General features: G+C 35.4%; 1 long non-coding RNA gene across 1 annotated transcript; it reads left to right on the top strand.

Annotated features, from left to right (window-relative positions):
* Window positions 1-13,856: 13,856 nt before the first annotated feature.
* LOC108317899 lies at window positions 13,857-25,516 on the top strand. The gene is made up of 3 exons (XR_001830931.2): window positions 13,857-14,086; window positions 21,428-21,481; window positions 25,404-25,516. It is a non-coding gene; the product is annotated as an uncharacterized LOC108317899 (long non-coding RNA).
* Window positions 25,517-26,464: the final 948 nt, after the last annotated feature.

Here is a 26,464-nt window from a genome sequence, read left to right as displayed (position 1 = left end):
AAAAAAAAAAAAAAAAAAAAAAAAAAAAAAAAAAAAAAAAGAAAGAAAGAAAAAGAAAAAGATTCACCCAAACTGCTTTTTCACTTCCTTTCAGATCTTTCTTCCTAATACTTTATCCCATGTCTGTGTCATTCTAGCTGTACTGGTTTCCTTCCCTTGTCAGTCCTGCAGACAATTCCCATCCAGGGCTTTTGCATGTAGTATTCTCTTTCTGGAAAGTTCTTTCCCTAGATATCTGTCTGACCCCTCATTATACTCTGTTCTGCGCTGCTTAGAAAGACCATATCTGACATCTCTCCTCCCCAGTGAGCTTAAGAATTCCCCTTTTAAATCTCTTTTATAAATCTCCCTTTTAAATCTTCCCTTGCCCTGCTTTGTTTTCCTTCAGTGTAATACATACATTTATGTCTTTATGAACTGTAGCTTACCACAAGACTGTAAGCTTGATGAAAACAGAGACCTTCTGTTTTGGTCACTGTTGTATCCTCATTGCCTAGACCAGTACCAGGCACATAGTAGACAGTCCATAAATGTCTTTGAATAAATGAATGAATGAAAGAACAGATAGATGCTGCAAAATGAATCATTTGATGGACAAAGAGTCTTTCTGGAACAGGGAAGAATGACTGAATGGTGGCTTTCCAAGTTGACCCCTTGGAGAGGTGGGAAGCCCAATCTAGTTGTAAGATGTTCTTCTTGTACACCCCACTCTCATCTCCTCCCTATGGCTGGAAATCTAGAGGAGATCACAGCCTCATTCTTCCCAGACAATTGTCTTGACCTTAGTTCCTCACCGTGGTATTAACACTCCTACTTTTATTTTCTTATCCTTCCTTGATGCAAATTAAACAGATTTCTCTATTTTTCAAACTACCAAATGCTAAATTTTGAAATTATGGCATATTAAAGGCAGTCAGGTTATCTGAGATTTCATAATGGCACTTAAACTTAATAACTGAGCCTCTAAATCTGTTCTTAGGTTTCCCGCATATGCCCGGTAAAAGTCTCTTCTGAAACCAATTCCTCATCACCATAAAAATAACGGAACTATAGTATATTGAACTGTAATACATTTTTATTTTTCCTAGAAGTTAATCCTGATGACCTTTGTTTATTTTTTTAATAAATACATAGAAAAATAAATAAATAAATAAACTACCTAAAGACAGGTAGGGAAAGAGATTGGAACATCTGCCCTATGTACAGAAAGCTCTGTTATAGAACAGAGATAACTCTAGGCAAAAGAGGTTTTCAAAGAATGCTTGGGTTTAATGACCTGAAAGATTTTATAATAAAAATCACATATAAAAAGTCTTCATTTCTATATTCTGTAGGAGAAGCCTATAGAAATATTTTGAAAGCTCTCATTACAGGTTTATAAATGGTGAGCATTTCTTAAGTTGAATAAATTATAGGTAATAATATGTCACAGAAATAAAATGACCACTAATAGTGAAAGGTTTGGACTTTGCCCAGATGGCCTCATAATATTTTTCATTTATTCCACATATATCTAGTGACTATATATTAAGAATATATGTATTTTCTATTGACTTAACTGTATTCCGTTATATTTTTCTTAAGACAGTATAAAAACAAAAATTATATTGCTCACTGTGTTAGATTGCTCAGGCTACCATAACAAAATGTCAAGACTGATACTGAAACTGGGTGGTTTAAACAACAGATATTTATTTTCTCACAGTTCTGGAGGCTTGAAGTTTGACATCTGGGTGTCAGCATGGTCAGTTTTGCCGAGGTCCCTCTCTCTAGCTTGTAGGCAGGTGCCAGCTCACTAGGTGCTCACATGACATCCTTTGTGTGCCTGCTTAATCAGAATAGGAAGGCAACTTGCATGCTGAAGCAGTTAGCATTTTCCATAAAGCTTATAGTATTTTAGTAGCTCAATTAATCCATCCTAGGGACAAACATCATTTTCTCCTTCAAACTGAATCCTCTAGGGAAGTAGGATATTTATTCATCAGTTTTCATAAAGAAGTGGTATGATTGATAATGAGAAATTAAACCCATTAACCATGAATGTGTTCAGAGCTTCAGGCCCACACCTGTCTCATTCTCTCATCTAACAAATACATATGTATAAAATCTCTATGAAGCAAACCAGATGTTCTTTGACAGAAACTTCAAAATAATTATGAGGATCTATGAACACCTGTCCTCAATACTTTGATGTCATAGTTTCAAAGCCTAAAATTGTGTTGAATCCAATTCAAGCAAAATTTGGTGAAAGATGCCTTCATCCTTTGCTTTAAGATGGGCAAATGGCAAACAAAGGAGGCACTAAAAGAATCCAAACTCAAAGATGATTTTTCAACTCAGCTATCTTTAATAAACTACTTCCTCTTTAAGCCAATCACAACATTTGTGTTGCTTTTCCCATTTTTCAAAGATCTGCCTCTTTAAAGCTTCTATAAATTCTGAAAAATAAGTAAATAAGAAAAAAGCATTGCCACCCACTTATGCAATAATGAAACAGAAGAGTTATGGAGCATAGATTTTCAATGTTAAATGGAACACTTTGCTGAAGACCAACTGGCTTGAAAATGAGGCAACTTTTAAAGAGAAGAGATTTTCTATTTCCTGTCCCTCATTTAGTACATTGAAACCAGAATGAAACAGGGTTTTGAGTCAAGGAAATCCTGGGTAGATGGAGATGGTAAGTAAAAGGAAATCCTACTCCTTTGGGCTCTGGAAGATTATAGAGAGAAGTCTGACGGAAGTTTAGCATTAGATGAAAAGTGATAGACTGTCAACCATGTACCCTGGTGTATTAGTCAGGTTTTCCACTGCTATAAAGAATGGCCCAATATTGGGTAATTTATAAAGAAAAGAGGTTTAATTGACTCACAGCCCCACATGGCTGGTAAGGCCTCAGGAAACTTACAATCATGGCAGAAGGGGAAGTTAACGTGTCTTAAATGGACACAGGTGAGAGAAAAGAGAGCAGAAACCACCACTTAAAAACCATCAGATCTCGTGAGAACTCACTATCCTGAGAGTAGCATAGGGGAAACCACCTCCATAATCCAATCACTTTCCTCCTTTGACATGTGGGGACTACAGATCCCTGCCTGAAATCATGGAAATTACAATTTGAGATGAGATTTGGGTGGGAACACAGAGCCAAACCATGTCACCTGATGTCACTGTTCTGAGGAATAAGTGGACAGAGACCCCAAGGATAGAGGCAGTTTTTCTTTCCTGGAACACTGACCTCTGTCTTATATTTTGAGTTCTTACATGCCTTTGCCTCAATACCTCCTTCCATCTGATTTACTCCTAAATACACACCACTATTTATCATATCTTATTTATATTTAGGTGCCAATCAAGGTGTGGCATTAAGATTTGAATAAACCAGTAACTGATTAGTAAGTCACAGGTAATATTTTATAACCCAATTGCTCATGCCACTTTTATGATGCCATAGAACCTGTAGAAAATTCTAGCATCTGTTCCCAAAGTGACACATCATTACTGAAGCTTCATGGGATTGTGGAAACATTATGAAATTTAAATAAAAACTGTTAAACAGAATTAGGTTCCTATCGTGCCTCAGCTTTTAATTAAATGGTTAGACAGAATAAGTATCACCTAAATCTCTGTTTCTTCTACAGTAGTAAGAGGATATTGTTAACTTTGCATGATTAATAAGATTAAAGATAATATATGCAAAGAGCTTGAACATGGTAGTCATTCAATAAATGGAAAAAATTATTTTACATTTGCAGCAGGCTTGGTATTATGTTAGCAACCTAAACTTATACTCATTTCATTTTATTTACATCCACAGACAGAAAAGGAAGTTATCAGTAGAATTTTAAAAATTCAATGGTTAGGAAGCATAAATACTTTATACCATGATTTTATTAAAAATCATAGAAAAAAAACACGTATAGCCAACTTATTCTAATAGCTAACATATTTTATGACACTGTCATTAACAATATATCATTATATTACAATAATTAAATTGAATTGGGTCTCACACAAGTTGGATTTTAAAAACAGTATTTTATAATAAAATCAGCTCACACAAGATATTAATAATTCCTTTATATTAAGACTTCTTACTGTGAATTAAATGCTACCCTAGAGGATTAAAATAGTTGGGGGCTTTCCCCTGCACTAAGTTAAGCCACACTACTTAGAACCAAGTTATATAGTAACATTAATATTCAAAGGAATGAGAAAGACCTTGAATTTTAGTGTAATAATATTTTAATTTTAATGGCAGATATTCTTCAGTGTGATACTAATTTTATTATTGCTGATAGTTGGGCTACTAAAAGATGGTAAATTTTTTAACTTTTAACTTAGGTCAGGGTACCTGTGAAGGTTTGCAACCTAGGTAAACTCTTGTCAAGGGAGTTGTTGTACAGATTATTTCAACACCTAGAAATTAATCCCAGTACCCAATTCTCTTTTCTGCTCCTCTCTCTCCTCCCACTCCTCCCAGCCTACACCCTCAAGTAGCCCAAATGGTCCGTTGTTTCCTTCTTTGTGTTTCTAAATTCTTATCATTTAGCTCAGAGTTCCAAGTGAGAACGTGAGATATTTGGTTTTCTGCTCCTGTGTTACTTTGCTAAGGATAATCGCCTTCAGCTCTATCCTTTTCTACAAAAGACATGATTGTGTTAGTTTTCATGACTGCATAGTATACCATGATGTATATGTACCACATTTTCTTTACCTAATCTGTCATTGATGGGTATTTAGGTTGATTTCATGCCTTTGTTATTGTAAATAGTGCTGCAGCAAACATTCATGTGCATGTGTCTTTATGGTAGAATGATTTGTATTCCTCTGGATATATACCCAGTAATAGTATTGCTGGATCAAATGATACTTCTGCTTTTAGCTCTTTGAGAAATAGCCATACAGCTTTCCACAATGGTTGAACTAATGTACACTCCCATCAACTGTCTATAAGTGTTCCCTTTTCTCTACAACCTCGCCAGCATCTGTTATTTTTTGACTTTTTCATCATACCTATTAAAAAGAGATGGTATGAGATGTGTTTGGCAGTTCCTTGAAATATTAAGCATAGAATTATATGATCCAATAACAACCTCGAAGCATATATACCCAAAAAAACTGAGAACAAGGACTCAAACACACTTGTGTTTTTGATTTGCATTTTTCTAATGATCAGTGATATTGAGCCATTTTTCATATGCTTTTTGGCTTCATGTATGTCTTCTTTTGAAAAGTATCTGTTCATGTCTGTTGTCCACTTTTTAATGAGGTTCTTTGTTTTTCCCTTGTAAATTTGTTTAAATTCCTTACAGATGCTAGATATTAAACGTTTATCTAATATACAGTTTGGAAACATCTTCTTTCATTCTTTGGGTTATTTGTTGACTCTGTTGGTGGTTTCTTTTGCAGCACAGAAGCTCTTAAGTTTAATTGGATCCCACCTGTCAATTTTTGCTTTTGTTGTTATTGCTTTTCATGTCTTTGTCATAAAATCTTTGCCTGTTCCTATGTCCAGGATGATTGATTATATTGTTTTCCAGGGGTTTTGTAGTTTTGGGTTTAACATTTAAGTCTTTAATCCATCTTGAGTTGATTTTTATGTATGGTGTAAGGAAGGGGCCCAGCTTTATTCTTCTGCATATGGTCTGCCAGTTATCCCAGCATCATTTATTGAATCTGGAGTCTTTTTCCCATTGCTTGTTTTTGTTACCATTTTTGACAATCAGGTGGGTGTAGGTATGTAGCCTTATTTCTGGTCTCTCTATTCTGTTCCATAGTTCTATGTGTCTGTTTTTGTACAAATAACATCTTATGTTGGTTACTGTAGCCCTGTAGTATAGTTTGAAGTCAGGTAATGTGATACCTCCAGCTTCATTATTTTTGCTTAGTCTTGCCTCTGTTATTTGGGCTCCTTTGGAGTTCCAGATTAATTTTAAAATAGTTTTTTTTTCTAGTTCTGTGAAGAATGTCATTGGTAGTTTGATAGGGATAGCATTGAATCTGTACATTGCTTTTGGCAGTATGGTGATTTTAATGATATGGATTCTTTCTAACCATGAGCATGGAGTGATTTTTCATGTATTTGTGTCTTTTCTGATTTCTTTCAGCAGTGTTTTGTAATCCTCACTGCAGAGTCTTCTACCTCCCTGGTTGGCTGTATTCCTAGATATTTTATTCTTTTTGTGGCAATTGGGAATGAAATTGCCTTTCTGATTTGGCTCTCAGTTTGGCCGTTGTTGGTATATAGGAATGCTAGTGACTTTTGTACATTGATTTTTTATTCTGAAACTTTGCTGAAATTGTTTATCAGCTGAAGGAACTTTTAGGCTGAAACTATGGGGTTTTGTAGATATAGAATCATATCATCTGCAAACAGAGGTGGTTTGACTTCCTCTCTTCCTATTTGGATACCTTTATTTCTCCCTCTTGCCTGACTGCTCTGGTTAGGACTTCAAATGCTGTGTTGAATAGGAGTGGTGAGAAAGCACATCTTGTCTTGTGCCAGTTGACAGGGGAATGCTTCCAGCTTTTGCCCATTTTATGTAATGTTGGCTGTGGGTTTGTCATAGATGACTCATTATTTCACAGTATATTACTTTCAGTACCTTGTTTATTGAGAGTTTTTAAGATGAGGCAGTGTAAACTTTTATCAAAAGACTTTTCTGCATCTATTGAGATAATCATGTGAATTTTGTCTTTAGTTCTGTTTATGTGATGAATTAATTTTATTGATTTGGTTATGTTGAACTAAATTTGCATCCCAGGGATGAAGCCTACTTGATTGTCATGAATTAGCTTTATATATATATTGTGTTTTAGGTTTTGGGGTGCGTGTGAAGAACATGCAGAATTGTTGCATAGGTACATAGATGGCAATGTGGTTTGCTGCCTTCTGTTCCATCACCTAAATCTGGCATTTCTCCCATGTTATCCCTCCCCAGTTCCCCAGCCCCAGCTGTCCCTCCTCTAGTTCCCCCTCACAGACCTCAGTGTGTGATGCTCTACTCCCTGTGTCCATGTGTTCTCATTGTTCAACACCTGCCTATGAGTGAGAACATACAGTGTTTGATTTTCTTTTATTTTTTCTTTTTTTTTTCCATTTATTTATTTTATTGCATTTTAGGTTTTGGGGTACATGGGAAGAACATGCAAAACTGTTGCATAGGAACACACGTGGCACTGTGACTTGCTGCCTTCCTCCCCATCACCTACATCTGGCATTTCTCCCCTTGCTATCTCTCCCCAGCTTCCCACCCCCCACCGTCCCTCCCCTATTTCCCCCCAACTGACCCCAGTGTGTAGTGCTCCCCTCCCTGTGTCCATGTGTTCTCATTGTTCAACACCCGCCTATGAGTGAGAACATGCGGTGTTTGATCTTCTGCTCTTCTGTCAGTTTGCTGAGAATGATGGTTTCCAGGTTCATCCATGTCCCTACAAAGGACCCAAACTCATCGTTTTTGATGGCTGCATAATATTCCATGGTGTATATGTGCCACATTTTCCCTATCCAGTCTATCATCGATGGGCATTTGGGTTGGTTCCAGGTCTTTGCTATTGTAAACAGTGCTGCAATGAACATTCATGTGCACGTGTCCTTATAGTAGAACGATTTGTAATCCTTTGGATATATACCCAGTAATGGGATTGCTGGGTCAAATGGAATTTTGATTTCTTGGTCCTTCAGGAATCGCCACACTGTCTTCCACAATGGTTGAACTAATTTACACTCACCCCAACAATGTAAAAGTGTTCCTGTTTCTCCACATCCTCTCCAGCATCTGTTGTCTCCATATTTTTTAATGATCACCATTCTAACTGGCGTGAGATGGTATCTCAATGTAGTTTTGATTTGTATTTCTCTAATGACCAGCGATGATGAGCATTTTTTCATATATTTGTTGGCCTCATATATGTCTTCTTTTGAAAAGTGTCTGTTCATATTCTTTGCCCACTTTTGAATAGGCTTGTTTGTTTTTTTTCTTGTAAATCTGTTTTAGTTCTTTTAGAGTCTGGATCTAAACCTTTGTCAGATGGGTAGATTGCCAAAATTTTTTCCCATTCTGTTAGTTGCCGGTTCATTCTAATGATTGTTTCTTTTGCCGTGCAGAAGCTCCGGAGTTTAATTAGGTCTCATTTGTCTATTTTGGCTTTTGTTGCCAATACTTTTGGCATTTTAGTCATGAAGTCATATACCTATGACCTGAATGGTTTTGCCTAGATTTTCTTCTAGAGTGTTTATGGTGTTAGGTCTTACATTTAAGTCTTTAATCCATCTGGAGTTAATTTTAGTGTAAGGTGTCAGGAAGGGGTCCAGTTTCTGTTTTCTGCACATGGCTAGCCGGTTATCCCAACACTATTTATTAAACAGGGAGTCCTTTCCCCATCACTTGTTTTTGTCCTGTTTGTTAAAGATCAGATGGTCGTAGATGTGTGGCATTGCCTCCGAGGCCTCTGTTTTGTTCCATTGTTCTATATCTCTGTTTTGGTACCAGTACCATGCTGCTTTGGTTACTGTAGCCTTGTAGTATAGTTTGAAGTCTGTAGTGTGATGCCTCCAGCTTTGTTCTTTTTGCTTAGAACTGACTTGGCTATGTGTGCTCTCTTTTGGTTCCATATGAAGTTCAAGGTGGTTGTTTCCAGTTCTGTGAAGAAGGTCAATGGTAGTTTGATGGGGATAGTGTTGAATCTATAAATTACTTTGGGCAGTATGTTCATTTTAACGATATTGATTCTTCCTAACCATGACCATGGAATATTTCTCCATCTGTTTGTGTCCCCTCTTATTTCCTTGAGCAGTGGTTTGTAGTTCTTCTTGAAGAGGTCCTTTACATTCTTTGTTAGTTGTATTCCTAGGTATTTTCTTCTCTTTTTAGCAATTGTGAATGGCAGTTTTTTCTTGATTTGGCTCTCTTTAAGTCTGTTATTGGTGTATAGGATTGCTTGTAATTTTTGCACATTGATTTTGTATCCTGAGACTTTGCTGAGGTTGCTTATCAGTTTCAGGAGATTTCACACTGGGACAATGGGGTCTTCTAAATACACAACCATGTTGTCTGCAAATAGAGACAATTTTACTTCCTCCTTTCCTAATTGAATACCCTTTATTTCTTTTTTTTTGCTGATCGTCCTGGACAGAACTTCCATTATTACACTGAATAGGACTGGTGAGAGAGGGCATCCTTGTCTTGTGGCAGTTTTCAAAGGGAATGCTTCCAGTATTTGCCTATTCAGTATGATATTGGCTGTGGGTTTTTTATAAACGGCTGTTATTATTTCAAGATACGCTCCATTGATACCTAGTTTATTGAGAATTTGTAGCAGAAAGGGTGTTGAATTTTGTCAAAGGCCTTCTCTGCATCTATTGAGATAATCATGTGGTTTTTGTCTTTGTTTCTGTTTATGTGATGGATTACGTTTATAGATTTCCATGTGTTGAACCAGCCTTGCATCCCCAGGGTGCAGCCAACTTGATTGTGATGGATAAGCTTGATGTGCTGTTGCATTTGGTTTGCCAGTATTTTATTGAGGATTTTCACATGAATGTTCATCATGGATATTGGTCTGAAGTTTTCTTTTTTAGTTGTGTCTCTTCCAGGTTTTGTCTTGACTTCTATTTTTATTGCACTTTGGTCCAAAAGTGTGTTTAGTATGATTTTGGTTTTTTGCATTTGCTGAGGTTTGTTTTATGTCCAATTATGTGGTCAATTTCAGAGTATGTGTCATGTGGTAATGAAAATAATGTATATTGTATTGTTTGGTCGTGAGGAGGTCTATAGAGGTCTGTTAGATCTATTTGGTCCAATGTTGAGTTCAGGTACTGAACTTTGTTAACTTTCTGCCTTGATGATCTATCTTAACTGTCAGTAGAGTGTTAAAGTCTCCTCATATTATTATGTGTAGTTCTCTTCATAAGTCTCTAAGGACTTGCTATTAAGTTGGCTACTCCTATGTTGAGTACATATATGTTTAGGATAGTTAGGTTTCCTGTTGTATTAAACCCTTTATCATTATGTAATGTGCTTCTTTTTTTTTTTTTTCATCTTTGTTGGTTTAAGATCTGTTTTGTCCAAAATTAGGATTATAACCCCTACTTGTTTTCCATTTGCTTGGTAGATTTTCCTCCATCTCTCTATTTTGATCCTATTGATGTCATTACATGTGAGATAGGTCTATTAAAGACAGCATATCATTGGATCTTGCTTGTTTATCTAGCTTGCCACTCTTCATTTTAAGTGGGGCATTTAGCCCATTTACATTAAAGTTTAATATTGGTATGTGGGGATTTGATCCTGTCATTGTGTTGTTAGCTGGTTACCATGTTGGCTTGTTTGTGTAGTTGCTTTGTATTACAGTAACACTGGTTTACGTGTTTAAGTGTGCTTTTGTATTGGCTGGTAGCAGTCTTTCCTGTCTCATTCTGTTGCCCAAACTGGAGTGCAGGGATGTAATCGCAGCTCACTGCAACCTCTGCCTCCCAGGTTTATGAGACTCTCATGCCTCAGCCTCCTATGTAGCTGGGACTACAGGTGCAACCATTATGCTCAGCTAATTTTTGTATTTATAATAGAGACAGGGTTTTGCCATGTTTGCCAGGCTGGTCTCAAACTCCTGACCTCAAGTGTTCCACCCACCTCAGCTTTCCAAAATTTTGAGATTACAGGCATGAGTCATGGCACCCAGCCTAGTGCTCCTTTCTAGATCTCTCATAAGGCAGGTCTGATGATAACAAACTCCCTCAACATTTGCTTATCTGAAAAGTAACTTATTTCTCCTTTGCTTAGGAAGCTTAGTGTAGTTGGATATGAAATTCTTTGTTGAAGATTTTTTCTTAAGAATGTTGAATATAGACCCCCAATCTCCTCTGATTTGTATGGTTTCGGCTGAGAGGTCAGCTGTTACCCTGATGTTGTTCCCTTTTTAGGTGATATGCCTTTTCTCTCCAGCTGACTTTCACATTTTTTCTTTCATTTTAACCTTGGAAAATCTGATGATTATGCATCTTGGGATGATTTTCTTTTGTAGAATCTTGTAGGCATTCTCTTATTCCCTGAATTTGGCTGTTGGTCTTGAGCAAAGTTAGGGCTGTTTTTGTGGATGAGATCCTGAAATACATTTTCCAAGTTGTTTGCTTTCTCTTCCTCCCTTTCGGGGATGCCAGTGATTGGCCTCTTTATATAATCCCATAATTCTTAGAGGCATTGTTCATTTAAATTCTTTTTTCTTTATTTTTGTCTATCATATTTCATATAACCAGTCTTCGAGTTTGAATTCTAAGATTCTTTCCTTAGCTTGATTTATTCTGCTATTAATACTTGTGATTGTATTGTGAAATTCTTATATTTTGTTATTTAGCCGTATCAGACCCATTAGATTCTTTCTTATACTAGCTATTTCATACTTCAGTTACTGTATCACTTTATTGTGATTCTTTTTTTTTTTTTTTTTTTTTTTTTTTTTTTTTTTTTTTTTTTTTTTTTTTTTTTTTTTTTTTTGCTTGGATTGGGTTTTGCCATCCTCCTGAATCTCGATGATCTTCACTTTTATTAATATTCTTAATTGTATTTCTGTCATTCCAGCCAGTTCAGCCTGGAGAGAGTTAAGAACTCTTATTGGAGAACTGGTGTACTCATTTGGAGGACATATGATACTCTGGTCTTTTGGGTTACTGGAGTTTTCTCATTGCTTCTTTCTCATCTCTGTGTGCGGGTGTTCCTTTAATTGCAGTATAGATTGAGTACACTCAATAAACTTATCTTCTGGATGTTTTCACTGGGATGTGGCTTTGTGTGGGGTCTTTATTTGCAGCTGACTTCTTGTCTCTGGTTTTAGAGAGGGGTATGTTAATGAGGTATTTTTGGTGTTGAAGCTTTGGGCTATGATCCAGTAGGTGGGCGCTTTGGTTTATTGGGCAGTGGGTAGACTCTTGCTCAGTTGTGTGGCGCCCCTGTGTTTCCTTACTGTTGTGGCTATGTTCCCTCTCAATGCTCTGTAAGTGTGGGTTCCTCTCCCCATTGAATGCTGGCTGTAGATCACAGCTTGGCACTCCTGGGCTGCCCACTGTAGTTCTGTAGCAATCTCAGTGTTTATGTTCCTTCCCCAACTTGGAGGCAGCAAAAGAAGGGCCCTTAGTAGTCACAGTGGCCATGGGGTTTTCGCTTATCTCCTCAGTGCTCCACCCCAGAGAGATTTAAGTCAGCAATCACTCAGTGAAATTAGCCCAGGATGGAGGGTCTGTGCTGAGAGCCCAAGCCAGGGATTTCTTGTGTGGTGACAAGCAGTGGGGTGACGGGGTGGGACCCTTATGGAAGATGGATTGGCCCCCTCTCCTTGGGTGGACTGCAGCTTGTTGGAATATGGATATAGCACTAAGAGTCTTTGTTCCTTCATTATTCTGAGGGTAGCAAGGGCAGTTCCATTGTAGAAGCAGTGACAAAGATGCTTTCAATTTCCCCCAGAGGCTACATCTAGGCAGTTGCCAAGTTGCTATTGACTGGATAGCTCTGGCGAGAGGTGGCTGGAGGCCCAGGTATGAAGGACCTGCCCAGTGAGGAGATATGGGAACAGGCACCCATGTAATAGTCTGGCCACTTTTCCAAAGGCTGCTGCAATACATTGTGGGCTTGCTCCAGCCCCTAGTCACCTTAAATTTTCTAGTACCTGGGGGCATCACTAGTGAAATCTGCAAAACAGCAAAGATGGCAGCCTGGCCCTCCTAGTGGGAGCTCCACCCCAGGGAGGTATGGACCTGCTGCCGTCCCTAATGCACCTGTAAGGCATGGCTGGAAATCACAGTGGGGAGGTTCTGCCCAGTGAGGAGGAATGGGATCGGGGACCCAATTAGAAAAGTAATCTGGCCACATTTTTGTACAGCAGCTGTGCTGTGCTGGGGGTCTGCTTCAGCACCTGGTCACTTCAGACACTTGAAAGCCCGAAGGCACCAGCATAGTTAAGTCAATCAAACAGCAAAGATGGCAGCCAGCCCCTCTCCTGGGAGCTCTGTACCAAGGAAGTTTCCAATCTCTATTGCTGGAGTGCACTAGCGAGGGTGGAGGTCCTGCCCAGTGAGGAGGAATGGGATTGGTGACTCACTTTACAAAGCAGTATGGCTACGTCTTCCCAGGGCAGCTGTGCTGTGCTCAGGGACTGCCTCCACCCCCAGTCAGCTCAGATTCATCAAAGCCCAAACACTGAAAAGGCTAAGTTGCCCAAACAGCAAAGATGGTGCCCTGCTCCTCACTCCAGGAGCTCCATTCAGGGAGGTGCAACATTATTACCATTGGCTGGCTGAAATTCCACGCTAGTGGGTCTCATCCTGTGAGGTGTTGTGGAAGTGGGGCCTACAGGTTATCACTGCTCAGCCCTGTAGATTCAGCCTCTTTCCTAGGGGTATGTACAAGAGTCTAACATCCTACTTTGCCAGAGTTGCAGCTGTGCTTGCTGGGAATCTCAGAGAGCTTCAGTATCTTCAGTATCTAAGGCTCCTGGGTTTCTGTGCATGTCTGAGCGGCTGCTCTGACAAGACTGTAAGTAGCCTTGTGTATCAGACTGGTGGAGTGGGTGGGAGAGGCATAGGTTCCTGGGGTCAAACATTCACTCGCCACTTGCCTGGCTGGGAGAAGTTCCCTTGGCGACATGTCATTCCCAGGTGAGTCATGATACTGCCTTGCTTTTCTCCATTCTCCATGGGTTGTTTCATTAGTCCCACTGTGAGTAGCTGGATGTTTCAGTTGAAGGTGGTGTGTTACTCACCCTTTCCATTCCTCTTAATGAGAGCCATGCACACTAGTTGCTTCTAGTCCTGATAAATTTTTAAAAGGTTCAAGACTGGAGCATACTCTTACAGTATAGTATAGAGCTTACTTTTATATCTTTGCTTAGCACATAGCATTAGATATATTCTAGGTGTCTGAAAAAGCTTTGCTAAGTTCAATCACTACTGGAGCCTAAACTGGACATTTAAAGGAACTGCCTAGCAAAATTAAGTAATTTGGTGAAAATATAGCCAGTTAAGGAAAAATGTGTTTCTCCAAAGTATCACCCTATTTGAAGATGATATTTACAGCAAAACAAAGGCTAATGATGATAGGTATGCTACATTTAATGTTTTAAATTCTTTCCACAATCCTAACAAGTCTGATATCACTACCATATACAAGAGTAAAGAATAAATGCTTAGTCATAAAAAAAAAAAAAGTAGAAAGTGGGCAAATTGGAAAGTGGGATTTTAGCCCAAACTTGCCTGTCTCCAGATTCTGTATTCTTTCACTCTGTTTTTATAGCCTTATTAATTGGGAGACTAAATAAATCTGAAGAAACTTAAACCTAGCATACATTGGATATATTTGTTATTTGCAGTTAATTATATATTTTATTTCTATGGGAAACAGACAATAACAACACAGGGTAGATAGTTATTTAATTACTTGATCTAAAAGGATCTTCAAAATTATAATTCATTTCCTTATTTGGTGAGAATACCGAGGTAGATTTATAGAAGTGAATTAAAATTCTTTTGCTTAATAAATGATAGAGCTAATGTTTTAGTCCAGTCTTCTGGCTCCAAGTTCAATATTTTTCCTAGATGCTAGATGATTTGGAAATAGAATATTTAAAAATTATCCTCATATGAATGAAATTAATTTTTGTCTCTTTGAGTCTTCACATTGAAGTACTCTCTATTTGCATGTTCAGCAATTGTTATACGTAAATTGACTTCTGATGATTTAAAGGATTTTATCTTAAACAGGACTACATTTTTCTTTTGCTTGAATTTGCAATTTTATCTATGAAATATAGCAAATATACAGAAATGTATAGAAAAATTATAAGCAATTTCTGTGTACTTACCACAGAGAATAAATAAATACTAATGTATCTGTGTTGATTCTTTCTGGTAAGACTGAGTAAACTGTCAGAATTAAAACCACACCTTAGCAGTTACCTTTCTTTCCTAACCAACTGGGATCACTATCCTAAAGCTGATATACAATTCAAATTCATACCATGTCATGCAATTTATAGTGACATTTAGGTCAATGACAGACTGCAAGTATGATGGTGGTCCCATAAGATTATAATGTAGCTAAAAAATTCCGTGATGTTTTAGCCATAGTCATTATAATGGCTCAGCACAATTCATTACTCACATCTTTGTGGTGATGCTCCTGTAAACAAACTTACTGTGCTGCCAGTTGTATGAATGTATAACACATAGTATTATACTTAATACAATACATAGTATTTAATAATGATAACACTATGTTACTGGTTTATGTATTTACTATACTATTCTTTCTATCATTATTTTAAAGTGTGCTCCTACTTATTTAAAAAAAATGTTAACTATGAAATAGCCTCAGGTGGGTCCTATAGGAGGTATTCCAGAAGAAGGCATTGTTATTAGAGAGATGACAGCTCCGTGAGTGTTATTTCCCCTGAAGACCTTCCAGTAATACAAGAAGTGGGATGGAAGACAGTGATATTGATAATCTTGATCCCGTGTAGTTTTGCGCTAATTTGTGTACTTGTATCTTAGTTTTTGACAAAAACTATTCAAAAAATGTTAAAAATAGAGAAAACTTGGCCAGGCTCAGTGACTCATGCCTGCAATCCTAACATTTTGAGAGGCTGAATCTAGAGGATTATTTGAGGCCAAGAGTTCAAGACTACCCTAGACAACATAGGAGACCTCCATCTCTACAAAATAAATATTTGAAAAATTTGCCAGTCATAACGGCATGCACCTGTAGTCCTGTTTACTCAGGAGGATGAGACAGCAGGATCTTGCAGTGTTTTGTGATCACACCGCTGCATTCTATCCTGGCAATAGAGTAAGTCCCTGTCTTAAAATAAAATAAAATAAAATAAAAACATAAAAAAGGAAATATTTTTGTACAGCTGGACAATGTGTTTGTGTTTTAAGATAAGTGTTATTACAAGAGTCAAAAATTAAAAAGTAGAAAATTGATAAAGTCAAAAGTTACAGTAAACTAAGGTTAATTTATCATTAAAGAAAGAAAAAATTTTTTACAAATTCAGTGTAGCCTAAGTGTACATTGATTATAAAGTCTACAGCACATTTGCTAATACAGTATACTCAAAAATATTCTTGCTTCTCCATGTGATTTACTTCAATCAACTACAAATTACAAAAATCACTTATTTTCTAGAAATGCATCTTTCTCTATAGGTAACTTTGTGTATGTTGAGCACCTTAGACTTCTGTGAGATCATGTCCACAGTCTTTCTAATTAGCTACAGTTTGAGTTGAATGATCGTTTGAGTGCCATCATCATCCTTTGAGAGGTCTTTTAAAAATGCGTGACAGTCACACCCTTGATTTGATCTTGACACTGAGACATTTTCTTTGTTGGTAATACCCTGGATTTAACCTATTTCCTAAGGTTGTGTTTTAATGGCCACATTTTTTATTGAAAAAAATAAAATAATTTTTTTCTAAAATTTTTTGGCTTTCTACAGTCTTTCTAAATTACAACCTAAGCTTATTTCTGAACTTATTTCTTTTTTGGGGGGAGGTGGGCAGGGGAATAATCTGTCAAATGAAGCTAGTAATTACAAGTCTATACTTCCAATATATTTTTTTGAAATCTTCTTCCATAATTCTAGGAGTTCACTAGGTAAAATTATGTGCCTTCTAGACTACCAAAAATTAATTACACCAAAATATGTAGCCACTCCACAGCATGAGCCTTATTTTTCTAGCCTCCTTAAAAAAATTTACTCATCCCCACCACCTAGTCCCCAAACAAATTCAACATATTTTAGGTTTTGGTTAGAGCAGCACTACATTTGTAGATACCAGTTGCTGTATTGGTTAGCCAGTGTCACGATAATGCTACATAAAATTGTCTCAAAACTCAGTGGCTTAAAATTATTATTTATTCTTACTCACATGTCTGAGATCAGCTAGGAGCTGGCTGATTTAGGTTGATTTAGGCTGGTCTTGGCTCTAACCTGCAGGTTGAGTACCAGTCTGCTCCTCACTGACATCTCTTATTTGTATTGGGCTAGTGGGCCAGCTATAGTGGGTTCTTGTTGTGGTGATGGGAGAAGCATAAAAAGCATGTTTCAGTTCTCTGCTTGTATCACATCTGTTAGCATTCATTGGACACAGCAAGTCACAGGGCTAAGCCCAAAGTCAAAAAATAAGAAATTACACTCCATCACTAGTGACAGGCTCTGCAGATTCCATAGGACTTGAATGGATCTGCGGGGTGAGAGTGGGTGGAAGAACAAAATGTTGGAGCCAGTAATTCAAAATTCACAGTAACCTAATGCAGCAGAAAGCAAAATCAGGTCACACATTAAAAACAGACCAGCAAAAGTATTCTAATGTTTTCAGATCCCAAGTTCATGATTAGGGTACAGCCAGGTAAAAGAAGTTAATTTCTAGGTGAACATGAGTCATAGCAGAACTTGTGACAACTAAATTGCTCTCTTTCAAGCCAAGTCTTATGTGTAAAAAGTCAGATGGCATATACAGTCATCAGGAAAGGGATGCTAACTACCTCATTTGGGCCAGGTTTACTTCTGAATCTCAATACAATGACAAATGATGAGAGGAACATCTATGTTAGAATCAGGCATTGAGCTTGTCCCATTATCACTTTCAATGTTTCTGGCTTAAACAATTTGCTTTGTAAAAGAGTTTCAGATTGTCTATTAAAGTATTTTTTTAGGAAAATTATAATTTTATTTCTACTAAAGATTAAATATATATATTTTAAACTCTGGGAAACCAACATTTTTTTCAATGAGGCACAAATAAAAAGCAAATAGTGAAAATAAGATAGAATAATAATGTTGAACTAATTTCAAAAAACAATAAGAAAAATATCAAAGAAGAAATTGAATAAATATAAAGCAGCTTGCAAGATGGCACATTTTAACCAAACCATCAATAATTACACCAAGAAAAAAGTCTAAGTATACTTATTAAAAGATTGTTTTTCATATTGGATTTAAAAAACAAGGCCCTAATTATGTACTTTATGAGAAATTTACTTTAAATATCAAAATATGTATGTGGTAAAAGTAGAAGGATTTTAAAAAGCTATAAAATATAAACACTGACCCAACACACATGAAAACAGCTGTAATTATCAAAGTGGACTTCAAAACAATATTATCTGAGACTGAGAAATACTACATAGAAAGAGAGGGCATTTATCAAGAATTCCTGACATTTTTAAATGTGCATGGGCTTTACAACAGAGCATCAAAACTAACAAATGAGGCAAAACTAATGAGGCAAAAACTAATAAAACTTATACAAAACATTTATAATTTTAGATAACATTTCTCTGGTTATTGATAAATGGACAGAAAGTCAGTGAACATATGGAAGACTTAAATGCTGTCAAGGAACACAACCAACTTAATATTTATATACCATTTACCAATCAAGGGAATATACAGTCTTTCCAGGAAGAATGAAATAGTCACCAAACTAAACCATATCTGGCTCATACAACAAAATTTAACAAAGTGAAAAGAATTTAATGATGCAAAGTATGTTCTCAGCCAATGAAGATGTTAAATCAAAAGCCAATACCAAAGTAATACTTGGAAAACCCTCACATAGTCGAAAATCAAACAGTAATTTTAAAATAATTTAAAATTACTTTTAAATAATTTATAGGAAGAAATAGAAAGCACAAGAAAATAGAATTAATATATATATAATATATATTACACATATATATCTATATTTTTAGAGTATATTATATATACACATGTATATTAATATATATAATATATATTACACATGTATCTATATTTTTAGATAGAATATATATACACACAAATATATAAATATATATTTACACATATTATATAAATATATATATATATATATATATATATATATATATATATATACTTATTTTTTTTTGTGAGACTGAGTATCACTCTATCACCCAGACTGGAATGCAGTGGGGCAATCTCAGCTCACTGCAGCCTCCACCTCCCAGGCTCAAGCAATCCTTCCACCTCAGCTTCCCAAGTAGCCAGGACTACTGGCATGTCCCACCACACACACAGATAATTTTTATATTTTTATTAGGGGTTGGGTTATCCCACGTTGGCCAGGCTTCTCTCGAACACCTGAGCTCAGGCAATCTGCCTGCCTTGGCCTCCCAAAGTGCTGGGATTATAGGTGAAAGCCACCATGCCTAGCAAAAAAATAGATTTTTTAAATTTAATAAAACTAAAATACACATTAGAATTTATGGGGTACAGCTAAAGTAGTGTTGACAAACACATAGAACTCACATATATTGCAAATGGGAATGCAAATAGTATGGTCATTTTGGTAAACAGTTGGGTAGTTTCCTATAAAGTTAAACATAAACTTACTAAGAGACCCAGCAGTCACTTTCCCGGTTATTTACCTAAGAGAAACAAAAATGCTGACATATAATAATGTACCTAAGTTTGTCTTAAAAACTGTTAATGAGATTCTTTAATGTCTAGTTGCTACCATGAGTTTTTAGTGAGAGCTGTTTAAATAATTAAAGTATGTTTAGGAATTAGAATTTGGGACTCGGATCATTCATTTCTCTGTATTTGGAGCATATCTGAAATTATTTGCTAAAAATAATACTGTTCTGACCACGAAACCTTTCTCCCAACAGAGGTATGATGACTTTCTATTAAACCATCACTTAGTTTTGTAGATATCAATTTTATCCACATTTTGACCAATCCTTAAAATATATAGAACTTTGCCTAACTATTAATATTAGCACTGTGCCACATTATTTCAAGGAGAATATACAATTTTCTATGGCTCGAGAGAGAAAAATAATGTTAATAAAAACAGTTCTTAAAAGTATACTGTTCAAAACTTTGTAATTTGAGACAACTATTAGAGAAGAGTTCCACAGAAATTAGATTTACCATTTATTTTTAACGTGGTGTGATTTAAACTTCATGAGACTTGTTTTTATCAAGTGTCAGCTCTAAATATGGGGAAGTATAATTAAATATATATATAAATTCTAATATGTCCTAAATACCACCTTTCTACATACATGTAGTAGACAAACCATCAAGTTTGATAATAAATGGTTTTGGACTAGGTTAGATTTTTTTCACTGATCATCTAGAATGAGGTCTACTTTTGAACATCCCTCTCTTATGTCACCTCTGTATTAACATTAGGATTAACTTTTTAAAAATAAAAATTTAGTTTTATAATGGAAAGCTCTCCTTTTAAATAACAAATATTTGTTCAGTGATTCCTATTCATATACTAAAGAGAACTTAGGTGAGCCAAATTCAACTGCCAAAAATAGTCTGTATTTTCAGACTCTTAGAAAGTGCTATGACATAATTCCTTATATTGATGTTTTGAATCAATAAATCTTGACCTCCTTCTAAAATTGGTATTGAATTATTATAAAATATGTGAAATGAGTATCTACTGAATACTTAGCCCTTTGCTTTTCTCACTAGCAATAAAGTTGTCAAACATATGTAACCAAAACAAGAATTCCTTCTCTATTTATAGTTATACATGTAATCCATTAAGAAAAAAAAATATTGCCTTCTTTTATAATTTATGAACACATAAATAAAGATCAGAGACCCTTTGTGAAATAAGCCATTTCGAAAAATCTATGCATTGTTATAATCTTGCCCTACAACTGTTTACAAGTGGTTTACTCAGGCTGAAATTAATTATGTCTGCTGATATCATACTCCACAATTGCACAAGGACCCTGATAAGTGCAAATGCAGTAAAATGTTAAATAAATAATGTTCCCTCCCTCAGAATATACTGATTTTGGAATGCAGTTCACTGATATCTACAAATATAGTCTATGTACTACTTACCAAAAGTGATGGTATAATGATGACATTTTTTAAATGACACTGCAGATATGAATCATTACATGTATCATAAATAATAACATAATATAGATATTTCTGGCAGCTCTATTTTCTAGGTTCCAGTTGAACTCAGGGAAGGAAGTGTAAAGTTTATGATATTTAATCATAAGTTAATCATAAGATAACCCATGGAAATGTATTTGCCAAGCAATAAACCATTACTGTAATGACTAAATATTGAATGTTTAAATGTTTAATGAGATGAATCTTGCTGATGTTATTTTAATTTATATAAAGCGTCATATCCAATGCACGGTGAAAATAATATTTTCTGTCTTATGAAGCATATACTCTGATAGTGCTTTGGGGCTGAGCAAGGTTTTGAAATTTTTAAATGAATGCCTCACCAAACAGAACTTCTTTTTCCTAAAAAGCCTTGGTAGAAAACAATGATAACATCACCATTTGATAACTCCGCTTATGCCTAGCATATAGTATGCCTCTACATGAAGGGATATACGGATACTAGACACATTGGCAAATACTCCCATGTCTCTGGTCTCAATTCTAGGTATATGCTGGAGAGCAGGAGCAGAAGATGGCAACCAGAACACTAGAAACTGATGTAAGTAACCACTGCATATAGAAGTAAGAAATGTCCTTTGAATGTTCATCCAGAGCAGGATATTCAGACTATTCACGTTCACTTTGGATATCAAAGCAGGACAGGGAACAAGGGGTGAAGAAAGGTTATACACTGAGATTTTCAGCATATATAAATGAGAAAAGTAAGCTCTAGCCAATAGAATTGCATCAAACCTAAAGATGCCAACATTTTTCATAAAATTACACTCACAGATTCACTGTCTGATTAGCAGGAAAAAAAAAACGTATATGTACTGGTTATTTCTGAGGATAACATTTACATTTTAGAAAGTGGAATTGAATTAAAAGTAAAAATCTACCAAAACTATTTTTAAAACTCTTTTAGAATGTATACTTTTTTGTACACTTGACAATTCCTTAACAGTTGTCTTGGATTACTAATCAGATCATTGGTTTTTATATTGAAATTATAGTAAAAACTAGAATATGAAATATGAAAGAACAAAAATACATATTTTGCAATTCACAATCATATATTTTTATTCTGAATGGATTTTAATGACTTGAAAAATAGCAAATACATAAATATTTAAGTAATAATTCTTCAGAGAATTTCACCACCACCTTCATATAGATTCACAATTGGGACAAATCAGCAGGTCGTTCATCAGCAGGTGATATCTCAAGGTTTAGCCATGTCTCAAAATCATTACCTGCTCTGCATACTATCTAGGTAAAATTATTCCTGTCATTTTCCATTGCTTTTTTAAAGTAGCAGGAAAAGCTGAATAGGAATTTAATTTGTCTTCTGTGTTTAATTGACTTTCATGAGCTCTCCAGATTTCCTCATGTAGGAGCTGTATAATAATGGAAATTTTTATTTAAAAATTATCAAAATACATAAAAATAATTCTAATTTTGAGTGAGTATTTTTGGAATATTTAAATTCACTCTAAAACACCTTTTGTTAGATAGACTTGATCTGACCAATTGCTATTTTTTGTCTACTGAGAAACAATATTTTCATATTTGGCTCTTACTCTTTTGTCCTTTAAAAAATAAGAGGGCCACTAGATGAGCATTTTTTAATGCTTCCCCATGGATAGCTGTGTTCATGTACCTACTAAGAACATAATTCAGATGTCCTTTATCCACAGCTTAACACATTTCACCATTTCTAGAAAAGGAGTTTAGCACCTTCATACTTCAGGGAAATTTTCTTAATTCAAGAAGAAATCCAGATGGCTTTTGTGAGGGTAAAATAACAATAGCTACATGTTTAAGTTTCTTGGCCAGAGATTATACAAAATAATAATTTTTTTTTAAATTGGATAATAAAAGCATGGGGAGCTGGATAAAAACTGCACACATACATGGAGACATGCACAAGAATAGTTAATACTAGAGTTTCCTTTAGGGATGGCTCTTTGATCAGGGAAACGCTTAGTAATTTTGGGGATCTAGAAGGTTTAGTTCTTAGGAATGGAGTGCTTAGAGACAAGGAAAAAGATACAACCAAATTTCTCTTTATTTGAAATGTAAAGAATTTTGGAGATAGAAGAAAAGCAGGAATGGCTGAACTGAACTGTTAAGTGATAAGAAGCTAGCGATATACCATAGATCTTGGGCCCATTAATAAACCACAGTAACATTTGGCCAGGGAATACTTTTTAGGAACTTGGTAGTCAAAGTAGTTCAATATTAGAAACTTTAACTTGTAAATCAATTACTGATATACTTAAATGTCTTTTTCTATTCAAAATTTAGGCAAAGAGTGATATATTACTAATAATAATTACTTTTTTTGAGCATAGACTATGAACCAGGCGTTAGACTAGGCAATTTATTGTCTTATTTGTTAATACAAAGCCTCATTAATCAGTTTACTCATTATTCCTTTTTTAGACAAAGAGATTAAGTAAAGGCTCCGTGGTGGTCCTGCAGAGAATAAAGGGACAGGAAATAAAATAATATGAATTACTCCAAAGTCACTCCTCTCTAGCCATTAATGCAGTTATCAGCACAGTGGGAGGCAGATTGTGATGCAGAAATCCCAGATTGTTATCAGGCCTCAGAAACATAGATGAAGTGTGGTATTGACTCTAGAATGATCATAAAATATCCTTATTTTCCCACCAAAAACCTAGACAGAGACGATCCTTAAAAGGTGAAAGTGAAAATGGACAATATCTGAGATAAACTGTAATACTGTTTTAAATGTAAAATAGTAAGTTCTAACTAACGGGAATTCACAGGGATTAAGTTCATTCTTTTAAAAATATATCACATTTTCTTCTGATTTCTAAAGTGATGATTTGCATAGTGCATTAAAAATTGTGTGGAAGTGACCAAGGTAACCCTGTCCCCTTTAAGGGCAATTAGGATATTTAACAGTGATAGAAGCTGAAGCTGAAAATGACATGTACCAAGACTGACATTGTTGCCTTGTTGTCTTTGTTGTTTATTGTTATTGCTATTGCTAAACTTTTTGCTGTGTGTTTCTATTAATAAATAAACCATGGTTCAAATTATACTACTGACATTTCAGTTGGCTAACTTCGGGCAAGATTTTTCATAAGGTTGTACTTAAAGCATGTCATTTGTAAAGTGTGGTTCTGGACTCTGACGGGAATTGAAAAAATAGAATGTATGTAAGTAAAGTGCTGAGGGCATTGTAGGCATTCAAGAAATATCAACCCTTTTCTAGCTCCCAGTTTCCATGTTTTCTCATCCGTTATGAGGATTAAATGTGCAAAAAAAAACCCTTTTGTAAAGCACTTCAGTTTAATAAATAATGCTGTGCTTAAGAAATGCCCGTTCACTTTCTCTTTCTCTGTAGCATTAGTAATCTAAATGACCATTCAAGTGACTGAAGCACAAAAGGATGATCCAGACTGATAGTCAGTCAGGAGGAGAGTAGCACTAACCTGGAAGAAAAAGCTTAAATTAAAGGACTGGTGAATAGTTAGTTTTGGTTCATGGCATTTTTTTTCAAAAGAACAAAAGAATATAGCTAAAGGCAGTTATCCTATTATCACCATGCCTCAGCCTTACTAATAACCTTCCCAAGGACAAAAATTGTCATTTCTTATGTACATAATTTTATATTCATTTTTAAGAGTTGATAGCACAATATACATTTATTCTATAACTTGATTTTTTCAATTAATATGTATTAGAAATAATGATATATTTTTAGTTATTAATACTGTCTAGTACTACATTGTATGCATGTATTAATCACCTGTTAACCATGTACTAGAATCTATTATTCACCTGATAATAAAATTTCTAAACTTTTTCTCTTACAAAAATTTCTGACATGCACAAATTTTTGTAACAATGAAATCACATTGGTATAAAATATATTTTCTGGTTAAAAAGCAGATAAACATTAATAGTCTCAATAGATATTGAAAATTGTATCCATAGAAATTCTACCATTTTATTTTTCAACAGCAATTTTGAGAGGAAAGTTCTTCCAATCCCTGCCAAAGCATATCAGAGTCCTTTTACCTTTGCCAATCTTTTAAAATGTGTGCTTCTATTATGAGCAAAGGGGATTGGGCTTTTTTCTCATAGGTTTGAAACTCATTGTTAGTATTTCCTTTCCTGTGAACTTTCTGTTTATTTCACCTACATATCTGTTAGTATTTCCTTTCCTGTGAACTTTCTGTTTATTTCACCTACATATTGAGTTGTTGGCCATTTTATCATTGACATGTTGAGATTGCTGATATTAAGAAAAATGACCTGTTGTTCTATATTATGATTGATAAATAATTTTCTTGGATTGTTATTTGTAATTTAAACATAGTCTTTTCTCCTGTATTGTCAGTATTTTCTCCTATGAATTTTTATTTTTTTATCATATTAGGAAAGCAGCCAGACTCTGCAATTATAAAAATAAAATTCTTACGTGTTTTCTTCTGGTCAAACAGGCACACCTTGCTGGGAGGCTAGAAAGTGCAGTCTTCATTCTGGGTGACCTAAAATTTGGCAATTTTTTTATTGAAGGAAGAAGAAAATGGCCAGTCAGCATGAAATGAATGTGTGTGTGTGTGTGTGAGTGTCATAAATGTACATAGCATAGACATATATAGGCATATATATGTATGTATGAGTTATTAAGCTTCACAACTACAACTTGTTATTTATTATCTCTCTCTACTGAAAAAAAAGAGCTTCAGATAACATCATTCAGGATTCTAGAATCTTTTTATTATTAGTGGTCAAGCAAGATTGGGGTGGGTTTGCTTGCAATAGGAGAGGGAATAAAGGGTTGTGTAAATGACTTAATTTCTCCACCTCCTTATGGGTTTGGAATTTACTTCCACAAAGAAGTTAAGGGTTTCCCTCAAAGATTGATGCCAATGAGAAATGCCACAGAATGGGATCATCTGATTCCCAAACTTTAAACCATAAGGGTAGTTATGACTGGGGCAATGCAAAGTGGAAAACACAATATAAAAGTATGACCTGAGGGAGTACTTATTTGGAAAGAACTTCCAGGCAAGTACTGATGATGTGAGGCAAAGCAATAATTTAAATCTTGTAATCTGGGAAATAGCATGTCTAACTCCGCTATTTTGAATGGGATATTAAAATTTAAGCCCAAAACCAAACTAGCTCCTTTCCCCCCCAAACCTTATCGTGGCTTATGTTTCTGTCACTTCAAAGAAAATAATTTCTCCCTAGATTTGCAAAACTCTTTTTTTATAAGCATTTTAGTGAAATAAAGTAGAGGCTTGCTGACATGCTTTTTTTACTCCTTGTGAGCTCCGAGGAAGTTGGAGACTTAGGAGAAAGGAAAGGAAAGTTACAAAACTAAACTAGTGTGTGAATGGTTGGCACTAAAGTCCCATTAATATTTTCTCTCTGACATTCTTCTAACTCTAATTGCCTTAGAATATACCTGATGTTAAAAAGATGAAGAAAAATCTCTAACAGCATCAGTAACCTGAAAGTGCCTAGGGTCATTCTTTTACAGTTTGTGTCAGGA

The sequence above is a fragment of the Cebus imitator genome, unplaced genomic scaffold, assembly GCF_001604975.1.
Source record: "Cebus imitator isolate Cc_AM_T3 unplaced genomic scaffold, Cebus_imitator-1.0 Scaffold211, whole genome shotgun sequence".
Lineage (NCBI taxonomy): Eukaryota > Metazoa > Chordata > Mammalia > Primates > Cebidae > Cebus > Cebus imitator.
The sequence above is the reverse complement of the archived record's forward strand: the minus strand, read 5'-3'. Positions and strand labels throughout refer to the sequence as shown.